This window comes from Poecilia formosa, unplaced genomic scaffold (genome assembly GCF_000485575.1).
Source record: "Poecilia formosa unplaced genomic scaffold, Poecilia_formosa-5.1.2 Scaffold46, whole genome shotgun sequence".
Lineage (NCBI taxonomy): Eukaryota > Metazoa > Chordata > Actinopteri > Cyprinodontiformes > Poeciliidae > Poecilia > Poecilia formosa.
Window position 1 is genome coordinate 2,411,607 of NW_006799985.1, and position 19,084 is coordinate 2,430,690.

The 19,084-nt window shown below is 38.3% G+C and overlaps 1 long non-coding RNA gene across 1 annotated transcript in view; it reads right to left on the minus strand.

The window, feature by feature from the left end:
- LOC103138098 (uncharacterized) overlaps nt 1-15,589 on the minus strand; it is a 51,814-nt gene extending 36,225 nt beyond the window's left edge. Inside the window, exon 1 of the long non-coding RNA XR_476222.2 lies at nt 15,251-15,589. This is a non-coding gene — a long non-coding RNA (uncharacterized LOC103138098). The remainder of the gene's footprint in view (nt 1-15,250) is intronic.
- Between the last annotated feature and the right edge of the window lie 3,495 nt (nt 15,590-19,084).

Genomic DNA, 19,084 nt, shown 5'->3' on the forward strand with positions numbered 1-19,084 from the left:
TTGAAAAGAATCAATTACTGTTAATGCAACAGTGGCAGTCAAGCATGTAATACATGGCATATCTCTCAGTAACCTGAAGTAGCATTTGGACAGTCTTTTATGTATTTTATTTTATTTTTTTTTGTGGAGCCTGTGTTTGTTTACCACACATCTGAGGATATGGCACATACATTCAGTTTACAATGTTATATATGTTTAAATTCTTATTTATAACCCATATATTAAACATAAAAGACAGCGAAATTGTTTTTTCAACAGATATGTAGTGAAAAATGATTATAGGTCATTTTAAATCAACAGTGGTAAAAGAGTTGATCACCCCAAAGAATTACCAAAAAATAAGATTCACAAGTGAAATATTGTAATTCACAACAGCAGACTAAACAGAAGTATCTTAAAATCTATTTAAATCAAAGTCTCCCGAGTTTAAAGTAGTGTAAGGCTCTAGGTGTAGTGTTCTCAACTAAGCCTTTCAAAATAACCCCAATATTGCTGGAATATTCTTATTATGTGCGTCACATAACCCTCTTTGCTTCCAATCAGCCCAGAAGGGCCTACTTCAGCTTTAAATCAGCACTAACATGCTTAATCCCATGTTAAATGGAATAACATATAATAAATGGAGGCAAAAACATCATCCCCTGGCAAAGGCCTAAATCTCTTTTTCATGTCTGTCTGAGTGGACAAGCAAGGTTATTTATTGTGAAACAAGGCGGGGACAAGGATCACAGCTCCACTTTGAGCACCATCTGACGACAGAACCAATGTTTTCACATCACATTCCAGTGTATACAAGCTTTAAACCCGCCTCGGTACGGCCTAGGCCCTTTGTTAACACTTGTACACTGGTCGCTTTCTTGATCAGACATACTCTCAAATATTGATCACAACAAATTTCTGACATTGTCCTCATTGGCAGGATAGCAACCTTGTAAAAAAGGTTTCTATCCTGCCAATGAGGATAGCAACCTCAATGGCAGGATGAGGTTGCTAAGGGCTAATGCAAAAAAGGATTGCCTGTCCAGCTGCAGTTGTAGTTTGCGTGTTTTGGAATGACACCTCGAACACTCCCTGTCTCCTCCTCCTTCCCGCCGGTGGATGACTGTTCTTGTTTGAGGGACACTGCTTGATCATTCATTATTAGCTCGCGTCTGTCAAAGCAAACAATGAATAGACTGCTCAGAATTGATGACTATATAGAAGTGCATATGAGCAAAAAGGCTTTCATTTAGTGCCCTACTCTCCATGTAGGGGATGACAGTCATGATGGATATAACACTATACACCAGATTTATCTTGAAAATGGAATAATTATGCACTTAATGCATGGCTGGTGGTCTGCATTCAAACTGATAGCTAACAGGGCAACCTGCAGGACAAGCAGAGGGGATTGGACAGCAAAATCCCCATGGCCTTATACTGTATGCCCCATTGGAAATCTTTAACCACCGCAAAATACATTTTCTTTTGTCAAGGTTACGATACAAGTCTGGATATGCCAACTAGCACCATGACACTGTCACCTCCACAGGGACAACCAGCTCATTGCAAGGTGACCTCAGTCTGGCTAATGGTGACTAATACCCCTGTAGAGGGTAGCTAAGGGTCAGTCCAAACCACACTTGGTGGAATGACAATGAAGCAGTAGCTAACACTGATCAATACGGTGCATTACATATTCCTCCATCTTTCTTTGTTCCTCTGTACAAGATCAAACACGGAGACATCTAATGGGAAAATAATGTAGATTTCCCTCCAATCCGCCGTGAAGGTAGTGCGTAAGCACCTGGCATGTGAAGCCTCAGTGCTTCAGGAGATGAATTTCTGCTGCAAGTTCTAAGCTTGGTGATTCAGTTCGGGGAACTGAACAAACAGCTTTACATGTAACACTGCCTATATAATTGAAAGTGCATTTCAGAGACATCAAAAGGATCTGTGTGTGTTTTTATGGAGACCTTAATTTCATGTCATCCTAAGTTTAGTTATAGGGAGGGGAGCTGGAGCTTCTGAGTGGCGTATAGACGAATGGTACATTTGTCTCTAAGGCATCTGCAGGTATATGTAAGTGTCAATCCCGTGACCAGATTTCACATGCCGCTAACTCACTCCCTGATTGTATAAGTGTTTCTAGTCACACAGTGGGCTGCATTCAATCCCATACTCAGACAACCGAAACAGCGACCACAAAGCACAGAGCAAGGAGACAATAAGATTTTCTACATATTGTACTCACGCTTCGTGTTTTGGTAAAAATACATACTCAAGTGATGATGAACCTCATCAGTGTGAAAATGAGGAAAGCCTGGAAATTAATCATTTGGGAAAACGGTCATCAGAGTTGGCTAATAGCTCATATTAGCTAAATATTCTGTCTCAATACCTCAAAGACAACTACGGTGTGATTAATGTAATCATTGTCATTAGCCTTGAATTTTTAATAATAAATTCCCAGAGGCTTGGTATGATTACATTTTGTGCTCTGGCAATTTAAAAAGCCATGAATCCACACTGGTGCAAAGCTGAATATAACAAATGGTACAACACACTAATTCCAGGTACTGTGGGAAGGGTAACAGCTGAAGTGAAATGGGCTCACATTCATCTGGTGGCTTCAGATTTATTTGTCTTCCTGTGGATGCATGTAGTGGTGGTGAGCCTTTGATCAGGTAATAGAGACCATGGTGCTCTCCTTGCCCTGTGGCACGAGGGTTTACCTGCTGCTAAGACAGGTATCACAGTCAGGGACAGAGCACCTTAAAGAGGCTTTAACCCGCCTCTGGATGAGGCTGACATGATTCATGTGGGCTGGATTTGGATTTGACTCCCTGCTCTAGCACAGCATCTTTCATGTTCGGTGTGTGTATGGCAATATGGAGATGGGTTTTGCATGCTCGTGGGTGTTCCTTAAAGAGGCGATACAACCGCAGACTGGTCCTGATCCCCGACGAGTCAGAATCTACCTCTCAATGAATCTCATGTAGCACACTTAATACCCTTAGGAACATGGTGCACAAGGCCCCTCATCTTGGTAACAGAAAGGAATTTGAGAGCAGATTAATATTATGAACAGTAATATTCCCCCAGCGGCATCTGCATGCTCCGGGGATTACAGGGCTCTGGGGTGATTACCGGTAGGGGAAGTGGGGTTACAAGGCCAAAAAAACTTTTTATCATCACCTGGGGTACATGGTAAGTGACATAAAACGACTTGCAAATGTTTAATAATATACCTTGTGTCTGTTAAACAAAGTATCCAGGTGAGTTTATTACTGAAGATACATGACAATATGTCACAGGAAGTAACGCACAAATAACATTTCACTTCAGTAAAATTTAAAGACAAAACTGATATAATTAAATTTAAAAATGTTTTTATTAATTTCAATACATCTGCAACCTCAAACACAGTTGCCTAATAGCTGCAAAGCTAAATTCCTTGTACTGTTCATTAATCAAGATTGGATTTGGGTTTGGACAATTACTATTTGTATGTTGCTGTCAGAGGGAATCATCTAAATTCTACCTTATTTATTTTAGAATTTTCTTTAATTACATGTAATTAATTATTATGAGGGGAAGATGGAATCAAACGTAAATATCTGAATAACGCTCCATGTCAGCCTACAGTTGTTGAAGCAGAGCTGAATGACAGTTAAATTTGAGTGAGCTGTAAAAAATACAGATGCAATGGTTTAGCTTTATTAACTCAATAAAACTGTGACAGAGGTAATGTAGAACTTTTACTCCTGGAATAAAAACTACTCATCAAAATCTACTGATTTGGAATCGAACTAAAATTTACTTTTTGTTTTCATCTTCAGGAGCGAGTTAATATTTTCTCAAATTACTGCACCTTTTTATTAAAACAGCTTTTTACATGGTTTCATTTAATTTCTTTTAACCTTCTTTTTTATATTCCAAATGAAAGCTCGTCCCACAGCCATGATTAAAAGAAAGTCCTTTCTGCTTCTAGGATTTATATAGTAGAAAGTAATGAAAATGATTTGTTGGTTTACTAGGTTTTAAAATTGCTGACAGCTAACCTCAACTAAGTGGGGAAACCCTTCATGCTTTCATAGAATTCAAAGAAAGCAGCCAAGTGAAACACAATCAAATTTATTAATTGATCTTAAGTCTAAGTGAGACCCTACCTAAAAAAAAGCAAAGGTTTTGCAGTTATTTGGTTTATGACATACAGATATGTTAACTGCTGCTGTCAGCAGAGTTGAAAAGGGTTATAAAGCTATTTCCTATTTGAAGTCCATCATTCTACAATAAAAATATTGACAAGGCAAACTTTTTAAAATAGATGCCAATAATTTAAGCAAATTCAACTCAAGTTTCACCTGAAAAATTACAAAAAAAGATTTTTAATAAATCAAGAGCTCCTTCTAAGACTTTAAATGCTTCCGTCAGCACATTAAATGCCTAGTTTATAGCAAAAAAAAGATTGAAAAGGTTTGAAAAAGTATGGATTATTAAAAAAGGTTTTCATGAAGACTATTCTCAATAAAAGAAAATTGTAAACCAAACTTTTCAAAGTTATACTTCAATAAGCAAATACAATTTCAAACACAAATATCTCAAACCAACTGCCAAGCATTGTGGTTGGAGGGGTAAAGACTACGACCTCAGGACCTAGACGACTTGTATTCATGAAGCTGATCACAAGCAATGTACATCGAAGCATTCTGGACTCAAATGTGATGGCAGCTGTGTTAAGCCAGGTCATTCAGGAAATAAAAAAAGTGTTGTATACATAAGAGTGTCACTGTCTTTTCTACAAAGGTATGAGGAAAGTATTTTAGGAAATGGCTACTTCAAGTTATTACCACAAAAGACAAAGTTCAAACTATTGAATTGAAAGAGAAAATGTCTTGCCATACATCTAACTTTCACAGTAGCCAGGTTCTGCAAATGTTTAATCCTATTTTTCTCTTCCTGATTTGTAATGATATTATTGGTTTAGTACATAAAGACAAGGTTACCACAAGGCAAGGGTCACAGTTCTCAACTCCCAAAGGATGACTTCGGATATCCCTCAGGGTTTAGTGTCCGGCTCATTGAAGGTATCAGTTTTCAGTAAAGGATGAGGACCTACCAGGCTCAGGCCCTGCTCCCACTAAGCTGTATTATTCCCCACCCCACTGGGCTGACGCCAGGCCACGCGTGCAAAGCAAGTTGAGGAAATAGCCTTCAGCTCTTGTCTTATGACAGAAGATACAGCAATTTCCTTTGCACTATTTCCACAAGGAAAACACATAGTCTGGTTTGGCCATGTGCAACCAATAAGTTTGTCTAATGAAGTCCAATGGCGTGCAGGCAAAAAAGAAAGTGAGGCTCACATGTCCAGAATTATCCAGGGAAAAGTGTTCTGACACGCTGTTCTGCTGCTAGGTGTTGGCATGAAAGAAAAGAAGCAACACTGTTTCCATTTAGAGTTAAGGGCGGAATCACTGAGTACTTCAGATTGTACACATTTGAGAAGGAAAACAGCAGGATATTTCCTTTCTTAGGATTGAGCCAAGGAAGGAAGGTGAGGGGCACTGTGGTAAGCTGCCATGCAGGGTCTGAGTTTGTCAACAGCTCATAAGCTTTAAGTTCAAAGAGCAATCTGATAGAAAATCTGTCTTGGCAGCGGTTTCCTCCCATGGGTTTTCCAGCTCTGCTTCCTTCAGATTGCACCCAATGGTCATCAATTAGAAAGCGGAAGGGTGCCATTCACACAGACCCAATAGTCTTTCTAGTTTTAAGGGTGTGAGAAGAGTGTATACTACCATAAATTTACTGTAGAAAGGCCAACAAAAACAAGTTTCTTAAGAAAACATGTTTGCTTTACCTGATGATTGAATGTGATCAGGCAATTGAAGTTCATCATGACACATTTCCCTCGTCTTAGTCTTCATCAGAATCTTTGCTTCCTACTTTGTGAAACTCCTTAACTTAGTCTTTGCAAATCTTAATAGATATGCCCCCAAGTAGATGCCTGTGGATACCCTGGACAGCTCTTAGCTAATGCCCCAGAGGGTTTAAGATACAAATCAGCTAGTCTCCAAGAGAGTGAAATGAACTCTAATGTATGAATCCAAGGAGATCTAAGCTAAATAGTAAATGACCTGTACTTGCATAGTTCTTTATTTAGTCCATAGGACCTCATAGTGCTTTGCACCACATTCAGTTATTCACTCATTTACACACACACTCACGCACTGATGGCGGTAAGTGACATTGTAGTCACAGTTGCCATGTGGCAGACTGGCAGGAGCCAAACAATTGGTGCCACCAGGCCCTCTGATGACCACTAGCAAGCAAGGCGAGTGAAGTGTTTTGCTCAAGGACACAATGACTGAGTCAGATTGAGTGGAGGTTCAAACTGGCAACACAACAGTTACAGGATGAACTCTTACCTCCAGAGCCACCATCATCCCAGGTAACGTACAGCCTATGTGAGGACCAAAGGCAGTGTCAATCCAGTATTTGAGTGGGGAAATCTCTCACCAAATATTTCAGTGATTCTGGGAGAATTCTCGTAAGGTTTTCTCTCAACTCTCTGACAATCAGAACCATACATTTTCTCTCTCCTAATTTCTGCAGTCAGTAAGTAGTGCTTTACCAGAGGTCATAGGTCAGTAAGTTCATGCTACTGTATCTACAGTCAGCCCAGCTACCTCTTGCAAGGTCTAGATAGATCTTCCCAGCCAGTCTATGGAGTGATCTCTTGTCAACCGAACCTCTGGATTGTTTTACTCAACTGTGCTACTGTGGTTTCATGTCCACATGTCTTTTCAGGCGGATAACCTGCATCAGAATCGTCTTCAAAACGTGTAAAATATAGTTTATTTATTTGCTTTTACCTGCATTCATGCAGAGTTCTTTTCTGCAAACACCTTTTTTTTGTCTAGTATAATTCACAAACCTGACTGTTGTATGTTGCCTTGTGTCTGCTGCCCCTGAGTGGCCAAAAATAGATTTAAATAGGATAGCACATTTAAAATTCATTGCCATCATTAAGAGGTGTGATAAAATACTTTTCAAAAACCTCTAAAAAGAAAAAAAAAGCAGTACATCTCTTTATTATAGAACAGTGTATATATGCACACACACACACACACACACACACACACACACACACACACACGCACGCGCACACACACGCACGCACGCACACACACACATAATCCTTATTCTATATAACACTGGTCTCTTTGTTTTTTTTGCCTTTATTCCAGTACAGTTTGGATAATTTTTAATCAAATTATCCCTTTTCTTAATTCTTGAAATACATCATTATATAGATAATGTATTACATGAATTGCTGTGCCCATACCTTTGGGGGGTTGGCCTGTGACAATTCTATACAACATTTCTCTAGAGCTGAAGACATTCATTTTCATTTCCCAGTGGCTGTCTTAATCATCATGTTTCAATGTGACAAAGAGCTTGGTGTGGCATAACAAGAATGCTATTGTAAATTGATTTCACTGCTGTACGACACTGTGTTTTATGAATAATAACAGGTATTTTATTCAAATTAATGCAGTCCTCTTGATTAAAGCTGCATCAGTTACTGTAATAAGAATTTGTATTTTTTCCAGAAACAGCCTATTAGCGGGGGAAAACTTTTTGATTACAAAATTTAAATTGCAGACAGTACAGAGTACAGTAAGAGTAACTTTCTCGTTATATTATAGAATATCAAATATGTGGATGGATTTCGAAAGGATAAGCATATGGGACTCATCATAGACAAAAACCATCTGTTACAGCTTAGTGCCCTTTTAATCCCATAATCTTTAATCAAACTATTTCAAATAACACAAGATACATAGATTTATTTATTTTTTTTAAATATAAAAAAATAAATCATATTTTGGAGATTTTAAAATTAATAAGCCAAGAGAACACGTTTCCATTTTAATTAGGCTCATATGAAAACTGCAAGATGATAATTTTCACTCAGGTTATTTCAAAGACAATGAATGTGTGATTAAAAAGGTGGTTTGTCCTAAAAGGAGCAGTGTAAGTGTGAGAGTGAGGATGCAGAAATCAATACAGCTTTGCATTTGCTGAGCTTTGATCGTGTACGGCACGACCTGGAGATTAAGTAATAAAGATTCTGCTTGACAGGCTGATCATTAACGCTAGTTTGCAATCTGTCTGTGCATCCATTCATCCTGCTTAACGCCTTGAGAAAGACGAGCGTTCTACATAAGTGAATTTAGGATGGTACATGTTGGACAGTAACTATTAAGGGCCAAATGCTGTGTTGAGTGAGTTCTTTACATGTTATTTAAAGCACCACTATGACCCTGAGGCATTAATGTGCAGAAAATAAATTATTTGAAATCGCATTCTTAAGCTGCCTTTTATTAGCAGATGTTTTAAAAAGAGAATAACTGTCAGTGAGACTTTTGCCCTTTGTTTTACGGATCAGTCGGGTCTCACAATCTCCATATTGCCCGGTTATTCATTCTTCCTCCAATCCTATGAAGAGCCGTTTCCCTCAACTGATTTACTACTCTGATCCAAGGACACAAAGTACGATTTCATGAGCCAGTCATCTTCTAAATGTTCTACACATAACTTTTCTGGCCACAGTGTGTCCCAATATGTCCAGTTTCAACACATTCACACACTCACAAATTAAATACAGGATAAAAACAGCTCACAATATGGCCCAGTTATGGAAATCACTGTCCCTGATACATTACAAAGATTTGAAATATAATATAGTGGATTATGGTTTGATATCAGTTCTCACTTATTATTGTGTGTGAGAGGAGAAAAAAAAATTACCTGCCCTCTATCCCTGTAGGATCAGCGGATTAATCTTGGTAAGACGTAATGCACACAGATGGTCAGACAGGAAAAATTAGAAAAATATGCAATATGAATACATTTGTCTGGTGTAATATCAAATATAATTCATCTATCACAGAGATAATGGCTTGATGCATTGGTGTACTTAGGAAAGAGACAAAGTTAATTTCTTTATAGGCCAAATATAACCACCAAGATCCCTTTGTAATAAAAATCGTTCTTCTGGGAGTATTATATAAATTAAATGTAAGCCATCTATCTGGTTTGCATAGTAATTGCAACTGGGCTATAGTTTGCATTAATTCATTTTGAGCTGTGCTTTAATTCTACCAGCAGCATTCTCATACAAATATATGTGATTAAAATTGTTATTATTATTATTATTATTATTAAAAGAATGAAACGAGGACAGTGTTTAACTTCAGCCTAATCCGGGATATGATCTCCTAGAGCAAAATAGTCTATTGAATGTCACATATTGTAACACTGCCTTGGTTGTTTATTGGGATGTGGACAGAAACGCGATACGGTCACAAGGAACAGCCATAGTGCAACTCCCAAATGGCCTGTGGGCCTCACCTTCCTGCCAAGGGTCTTTTTCAATATCCTGCAAACACGGACAGATGTGGCATGCATACTGTCCGGTATTTAAAACACAGGACAGCTGTTAGGTGCAGACACGACCCGACAACACGACTCAGATCGCAGGTAGTGGCAACAGGGGGAGGCACTGTTTCCGTAGAGCTCATGCACTAACACAACTCCGCTGTCAAACGACACAACAAGCTCATTTTCCAGGGTGCTCCAGAAACTCTTTGGACACCTTTGTTACTTCAGCTAATTTTTTTTTTTCCATTTCTCTTTCCTTTTTACCTTAGATCCCTTAAAGAAATCTTCAAAGGCTTCATGCAGTGTAGTCTGTCTGTTGCGTGTTTCCAGGAGGCCCGTGGGGTATTACCAGGAAAACTGTAATCCAAGTCTCTGCTGCTAACAAGGTGACATAGGGTCAAACTAGAAAAAAAAAGGAGGACAAAAACAACATTTAATTGAATCATGCTTGCTTGCATTCAGAGGTGACATAGAGCTTGTTATTGGTGAGGAATAGGAAATTTAGTTTGGTCTGGAATTTGTGAAGGGATTGTCCATACCATAATAATGAATGACCTCTGGATCTTTAAGATCATTACTGTTATCTTTCAGGAGTCAAGTTCGATAAGGTGACTGTGGGGATTTGTTTGATCTGCTTCAAAAGTGACTGATGACTGATTTTGGGGTCAAAGGCCAAAAGAAAAAAGTTAAATTAGATCCAGTTGTTGAGACCCATTGCGAGATACGTGTTAAATCAAACTCAGACTGTCTGGCCGTTTGAGTGTCAGTTTTGGTCTTGTAACACATTTTGTTATTTAAAGGGGAAGTTAACATAATGTTTACAATATTTCCTGTTTCCTAACATCTTTAATTGTATTCAGACATGTATCTAACAACAATAACATTCAGTTGTATGACTAAGATAGAGAAATATGTGAAAGACTGTGAAAGAAAAAACTTGGAACGATAAACTTGAACATGAATCCATAACACGATATCTAATCAATACAAAAGTAGTGACGGTAAAATCTCCAGATTGGATTTCAGATTTCAGTTCAGAAAGTGAAGAATGTATTTGGTGATTTATCCATCTGGGAGGACGAGGTCATGTCTGAGTGCAACAGTTTGGAGACTTAACAAACTTGTACTCTATGGAAAGTTTTCAAAGCACTCTGTTGTAAGCCTATACTGCCCATAATTAAACTCGAAAGCTCATTGTTAAAACTGAAGAGACGTTTTCTGTTGATGAGCAGGAATCCATCTTCCCGACCTCTTTACTCCCACAGAACTCGCCCATGTTTCCTGCACAGATGATCTAGTTCTAAAACACCAAACTCTTTTCTGTGTTGTCACTAAATGTTCACACATCCTTTCCACATTTTTCTGTTTAAAAGGTCTCTTTCTTACATGAAATCAATCTGTTGTGTGATTACCTTCAGAGATTTTTATATGGTGCCATTGCACATGCTTTGTCGTCATCCACTTACGGCAGTGCATTGAGGTGGCTCAAAATGCCTTTTCAGTTTTAGGAAAGTGCATTTTAAAACTCTTCTGACCTTAAAATAGAAAAGGTTACAGTGATTTATTTTTTGGCAATTTCCAAAAGAATAAGACCCAATGCTATAATTCACAACTCTAAGGGTTTTTTTTGTTTGTTTGTTTGTTTGTTTGTTTTTTGGCAAATATGAACACAGTGTGTTAAAAGGAGGCTAAGCTCTTTTAACAGAGCCAGGAATGTTGCTGCCAGGCCTACTCGTCTCCTTCCTTTAATCAGTGAAAAGAAATCAGAGCTGATGAATATGATTTCCCAAAGGGTTTCTTTTGTTTTGGAAACACTATTCTCATTCTCATTTAATGGATAATTACTTAACTGGTGATTGTTTTTTTAGTACTAATTACACTCAAAGGATAAAATAAATAAATAACTGGAAATTCCCATTTGCATAAAAAAAATTGTATATAATATGTGAACTCTGGCCCAGGTGGCATCCTCAGATTATGAGCCAAAATGTTAACAAATAAACGATTGTGTTGTTGGATGTAATAAATATGTAAAATAAAATTCCATCCAATGGTTTCGTAATACATACCTACAAAAAAAAATGAAAATCAAAAGCTTCTGAAGCACAGCAGGTAATTCACAGCTCTCATAACTGTGAAAAGCACCCTGCACACTGCAGTGTTATAATGTTTTCGCTCATTTACGTCACGCAGCATTTCCATTTCCTTTATTAATTCAGGTAGAATTATTCCTGACTTATACAGACTGTGGATTTGCTGTGATGGCTAAATCAGAGCCTTAATGAAAATTTTAGTCCAAGTGTCATCCTATGCGCAACAAGCTAAGAGCCACGGCACACCAGAATACCACTGTAAATATTTCAGAATAACTAAGAGCAAACCAAGGTAGACATTTATATTTCATAATTGTGTCCTCGCACCTCCAGATATCCTTGAAAGTAATTTGTCTTTGACGTAAGGGCGGCATCAATATTTTAATTTCCTGAAAGATCTCACAAACAGTTTGATAAGTAACGCTGAATTAACAAATGACTTGTTTTGTAGGCCTTAGTGTGAGAACAGTCATGAAGGATTTGCAGGCTTGCATCTTTGCATTATATAGCCTAAGAAGGAGCCTAGGCAAAGGCTGCTTATGCAGATTGTAGCTTCAGTGAGGCAACTGAAAAAACATGAACAGTCTTTTGAAAGAGAACACAAACTGCAGCGCTGCAGTGAGGTCAACCCTTCCCTCTTGCTTATTTCCATCTGCTGTTGCCAGCCTCTGCCACAGAGTGGTGCCGACGCTGCTGTTATTGGAGTGAGGCAGGGCCAGCCCCGTGTCCTATAAACACACACAAATCATTTACATGCTGTACTCATCAAAGGCGAGTCTTCCCCATCTCCTCCGAGACTCGCTCGGATCTGAGCTTCCAATATTGCATCTCAGAGTGGTGCGACTAACCTTTGCAACTGCCAAGAATGTGATTAATTTTTTAAATACAGCTGTTGACCTATTATTGAGATGGAGAGGAGCCACCCGAGACACTCATCTCCTCTCCTCGGTATAATGGAATGCATTATTGAATCAGTGTTTACAAGGCGTGCTAAAAGAGAAACAGAATGTGTAAGAAAGCATTAAAGTAAGGCAATTCGGCTAATGTCGCTTTGGGCCTTCTGCGCACACAAAAAACGTCAGTCAAAACTCGCAATTCTTTGATTCATTGCAGTTTTCTCTGGCTGATGCATCTGTGAAAGGAGTGGTGACACAATGTGGAACAATAATTACCCCGCAGTGTTAAAGTCCTCTAGTGTCTTGGTGCACTCATAAATAAAATATGTTCGAGATAATGGATTTATGTTTAATAATTCATCATCAGAATGTTTCAATCTGAGTGATATAATATGTGTCACAATTTCTGTAACACAGTGCTTAGCCAAATTAAGTTATCTTGAATCAGATTTATTGACAGGGCTGTTACTGCATTCATTTACTCAGCAACCATTGGTTAATTACTTCTGCAAAGCAATAAAGCAAACAATGCCAATGGGCTGAATCTAAACCACTCAGCATCAGTGTTAACTACGCATTCAGGTTAACTATATATCGAAACAACATAGCAAAAAAAAACCCCACTCCCTTCTCAAAAGCATCAAGCAGCTTTGGGTGGGGACTGAGAGGAGCAGCAGGGGCGGAGGGGGGGGCTGTGATATCTGTCATTCATGACCTCTGCTCCATAGAGGGAATTTGGTTTGATGACCCATCAGAGAATCTGCAGGGGTCTTGCAAGAGCCAGAGGACCTAATGGTGAGGGGGGGTAAAGGGTGACATCTAGGTCTGCAGTCTGTTCAGCTGGATGGGGGTCAATCGCTTGGCTTGAAGTTCCAGAGCCAGCTGGAAAATCATTATAAGACTGGCCTTCATGTCCAGAATGTTCCATTCCCTGTCGCAAGAGAAGGTCTCACTGGCAAGTCAGAGCAAGCAGCTTGCCTCATAATTATGACATGAGTTTATTCTGTGTAGGACAGGAGCAAACATATTCCAGCTGTGCACAGAGTTGGTGTTGGGAGAAAATTTGAAGCTAGTTGATTGGGAATGTCATTTTATGTGGTATACCTGTTGAATTGCTTGTTATCAAAAACAGCAACTCAGTAAATGATATGCCAGCAACTCAATGCTCTTATGTCTCATGGAGTTGCAAATACAACTTGATAAAGTTCAAACGAAGCATTGCATGGAGAAGAAAGGAGATTTAGGTGACTTTTTAAATGTTGGATAGTTATTGGCAATATTTCTCTGTTTTCTACTGACAGAGAAAATGGTCCACTGAGCAGCACCTAAGTGGATAATATGAATGTATTGGTCAGAAGAGAACTGATTGTATGGTTCAACATAACAAAAATCCCTCAGTTGCTCAAATAACCAATCATTATAACTAAGGAATGCAGAACATATCAAACTTTGAAGCTGCAATGACTGAAGACCGCTCCATGTGCTGCTTCTGTCAGCTAAAGTAGAGTGACAACTGTTTGGAAAAATGCTAACTGGTCCGATTACTTTCCATATCAGCTGTGACATTCAAATGGAAAGGTCAACATAAATCTAAACTACTTTGTCTTACAGTTCAGGCAGGCTGTAGCAGTGTAATCATGTGGGGAGACACTTTTTGACAAGTTAGTTTCAGTTGATCTTTGTCTAAACAAAGATCAACTGAAACTATGTCCATCCCTTTTATGACCACAGGGTGTTGATCTTCGGTTGGCTACTTCCAGCAGAGTAGGGCATCATGTCACAAAGCTCAGATGGTCTTTAACTGGTCTACTGAACAACAACAACACTCACTGAACTCAAATAGCCTCCACAGTTACTGAATCTCAATCAGCACAGTAATTCTGCAGCATGATAGTCTGATGTCAAAAATAATAAAAACATATCCGAGGAATGTTTCCAACATCCTTTCGGACCTATGCTACAAAGAATAAAGGCAGTTCTGAAGACTAAATGAGGTCCAATTTTGTACTTACAAGGTGCATCAAATGAAGTTGTCAGAGGTGTTAAGTGATAAGGTACTCAATAACAAAAACAGCTAGGCAGTAAGGCAGCATATGTGATTTACAGCATAAGCATTCAAAAGCACCATGATTGAGATTATTTTATAATTTTGTGTTTCTATTATGTAAAGCACCTTGAAGAGCCTTGCTGCTGATATGTGCTATACAAATTAACATGATTGATTGTTGACGCCACCTGCCAATCATTCTCGGGGGTTTGACTGCAACTGACCAATGGCGGTCGCAAATTGTCCTTAAGTACACGCCCCTTATCTGGAGGAACTGAGCCTCCATGAACATTGCTAAGAGGCTGCGGTCATATAGATTTCAGGAAAATAGATCATGGTCCAAAGTTGTCAGCGGGGAACATGCAATCCTGACAACCTTACCCAGAGGGTGTAGAGGCGGAATACAATTTATTCCATTTCCAAAACCCAAACAGAGTCTGAAATACTGCAAGGAATGGCTGAAGGCCTGCAGCCGACCACATGTCCAGTTCAATGAAACTGTGATCAACAACTACCACGTTCGTCTGCAGGAAGGTAACTAGTGGTAAACATCCAATTTTTTGTCATAATGACACTTATTGACACTCAAATCAAAGATCAAGTGAAGAGAATTGTGCTTGATTTTTATGTGCGTAAACTGCAATAGTAGGTCTATGACAACGTAAAAACGTGCTGTAGTCACTGCGGTGTTTACATTTAAGCACCTTTGAATGCTAATGTTTATTTTTAAGCATTTTCCTGAAGGGAGATTTGCACAAGCTTGTATCATCTAAGTCATTACTCACCCGTTTTTCAAGTACAAAATGCACCCGACGGAGCTTTCACTCTCACATAACGAGACTTTCTGCGCCCCATTCGTCCTCTGGCTGCGAAAAACTTGGGTTTTACAGAGCTGATGTACAACTCCTTGGGGAATTTTCTTGCCAGTCGTCTTTGCCTCAATGTTGGCTGATGATGAGGCAAAAATGACTCAAAAGATTTCTCGGACAGCGTGTTGAGTTCTTGTTTTTTATTTTATTTTATTTTATTTTTTTATGGCGGTTGGCAAGCAACGTTTAGATGTGCATTACCGCCATCTACTGGAATGGAGAGTGGATCGGGATGCTAAATACATTTTACACAGATTTTAAAACTAACAAAAGCGCACTGAGTTCCATTAACATTATTTGTTTGTCGCATGTTTGCTCTACTTCCGCATTGGGGTAGAGCCGATGTCATGTCAATTGTATTTAAATCCTCCATTTCAGCCATTAATAAATACAAATGATGGAGATGCGGCAACCATCACCAGCAAGAAACCCACTTTAAAAAACAGCAGCATTGAAAAAAAAACAAAACAAACAGAAAATAGTTTACATGCATATCAAATGTTATCATCTCAATCTCTTTATACCACTTCTTCCTGTAAAATTGCATTTATATGCACAAAGGCATTCAATTACTGTAGCTGTGGCTCAACTTTTCACATCTCACAGCATTTTCTATTTAGAGAGGCAGTCCCCATGTACATATAATAGGCAGGCATTCTGTTCCCCCAGCTCTGCAAGAGATCACTGTGAGTGTGTCACTTGGAGGAGATGGCAGCATGTATCATTGCATAAAATCAAGCTTCTGCTCCAAAGTGACAGGCCCTGGATATTGTTGGCAAATGGATGTTCAATCCATCCAGGAACCACCAACTGCAGTCCCAGCTATGAAAAATTAACTGTACTCTGGGTAAGGGGAAGGGAAATTGCTCTGCTAGATATACCACAATTGTGAGCAATCCATCTGACAGATCTTGTTTTGTGGAGAAAAGAACAAAGAAGAGACGAAGAAAGAATTATATTATTTGGCTGTTTCTGTTAAGGTTGGTTCTTATTTGTTGTTCAGTCTAATCCAATATGAGAACATACACAAAAAGATGTCAAGAAGAGTTACAGAAAAAAGACCCTTGCTTTGCTGTAGTCTGCAGCTCCTCAAAGAGAGCAGCATGAACAGGCCACAGAAAACAAAATGGTGCTATGCCAGTAACAAACACTAGAGTGCACTAGATCTTTTGATTTAAAACCTTCATTACCAGGCCAGCTAAATTTGTTTGTGTCTTTATAGCAAATGAAACGATATGTAATTTCTCATCAAAAGTTTCAGTTTAAAGCAATTTTTAACTATATAAAATTTAACCTTATGTTGATCACATGGACGGTGGGAATAATAGAAAAAGAAGAGGGAACAAATCCAGGACCACTGAATCTGAACCTCAAGGTCAAGTTAATTCACTTTTTCTAACACTCCATTGATCCATCCATTGTTTTTTCAACCATAGTGGGCTCTATAGAAGAAGGCCCAGGAGGATTCCACTATTGACAAAAAAACAAAAAAAACTACTGTAATTGCCAGTAGGAATGTTGACAAGCCCCAAAGTTTCTATGAGAATTTATTAGAACACTGGAGCTGTTTGGGCAACTCTATATTTAGAGAATAAAAGCTAAACCTTAATAAATAAATAAATCAACAAAAAAAACAAACATATTTCTTATTAATGCCGTTTGATAACACCTAAACATTTTTTTAAGGAAAAGTCTGATTTGTGTTAAAAATGAAATCAACCATGAACTTCAAAACTTACATATTTGTAAGTTTCAAGTTATTTAAGAGAGTCCTGGTTAGGCTGCCACTTTTCTTCATTTTTTTTAAATTTTGGTTTTGTCCACAGACAGGTATTTTTTAATGAGACAGATAAAGTGTATTTATTGATGATGGATATTTCAGTTTTAATGTCTATACAACACTGTATGTTGAGTGAGCATTCTCGACTTTAAAACAAGTTTTAACATTGTGCCAGCAGATGTCAACATAACACTATTTCTAAGAGTGAATTGACTGCAGCCAAATGTTGCTGCTTTTCATGCAGCCAGTAACTACAAATCAGTTCTGTCCAGAGGCTGGAAATCAAATTATCGTCTCTCATCTTTCTTACTACACAATTATTCTGGGAAAACCTGCAACCTGACATTTACACAGGTTTTGCATTTGAACCTTTGCACAAATTAAATATTTTTGCAGAGCATTTTTGTCCCCCTCATAAAAATTACAATATCCACTTCCAAATGATCAGCAGGAAATGTTTGGCTCAGTTTATAAGGAGCTCACTCTTTCGCTTTCAAACTTTCCAGATAGGCTTCTAATGCTTCAGTCTGAAGAAATCATGTATACTATAATAACCTACGATCCAAAGAAATGCAAACATTGGTAACAGCACAGGACTAAATACTTCTCGACACTCGATATAATCACTGATTACATCCTGAGGTAACGGAAACACAGAGGAGAATCTAAAATGCAGAAGATTGAAAAAACTGTTATGGCACACCAGAGACATCATTTCCTATTGTTTTTTTTCCATTAAGCATAGTCCACGAACTATCGCCACTGCTTCTTCTCAGTCGGCCATGTTTGTTTACTCTGTATTTGAGTTTGGTTTCGAATGGTTAGGGAGAATTTCTCAACTCACCAACAATGTCGAAATTGGTTGGTGTGTGTTGCAGTGTTGAGAATTCTCTTTTCTTGTCTCGGAGCATTTATCCTGACAACAAAAGTTATCTGGGTCAAATTCAAGTGCGTGGCCTGGACCCATAAATTGGGTTGTTACTGCTGTGGGTGGAATATGAAGGAGTCATGTTTCTTTCAAACTTTTATCTCATTGGTTGAAGCCGATGACAACATTGTGTGACTAGCAAATAAACCCCTTAATCAGCTGTGAGTCTCCCCTACACCTGAAACAACTCAGATTTATATGTAAATAAGTTAACTTCAAACACAAAGTTTAATCATTTTAATCCTCAAACTGCTATTTAAGCTAGATTGTTTTTTTTTTCCATGACATCAACTAGTATATTTTGCAAAAAAACAAAAATCACTATTTTCACTCTTTTTTTTGTTCTTTTCTATGGCATATCGCATTTTGCTGGCAGAAAGCTGTGTAAATGTTGGACTGACAAAACACAGCAAACCAACACCAGCAGATGACTCGTATAAACTAAATCAGTGCTTTTCCTTTCTTTATCTAGGACCTAGATAAAGAAAGGAGATTCTAGACTATTTCAGCACCTTCTTCTGTCAAACTTTATCCTTCCAACTAACCTTTGTTTAATATGCATTAATACAACACTATTTCAGCAGCTGACTTTACCTCTCTGTGAAGAAATAAGAAATAAATGCTTAGGATAGTTTAGTGTGTGTGTATAAAGAATCAATTAGCATTGTCTACCAAAAATAAATTACATATTTTAATTATTCTGATTTATTGAGATGAGCCTGAATATTAAATCATTGTTTTAGGACAATATACTTTACTGTATGGATACAATGCCTCCCTGTAGGTGAAAAACAGTTTCCCAGATGGTGTGAAAATATTGAAAAACATTTAAGAGGGATGGAGATGCTGAAATAAACAGATGTGCAGGATATTGGCACCAACCAATTCCGGCAATGTAAAACACAAACAGTTTGTGACTGTAACTGTAGAGGAGACGCACAAGTGTATAATATTTGATTTATGGGGTCAGACTGAAAACATATTATGCTGGAATAGTTGAATAGCCGCGTTCGTTATCACCACGGAGTAGGACTAAAACTCC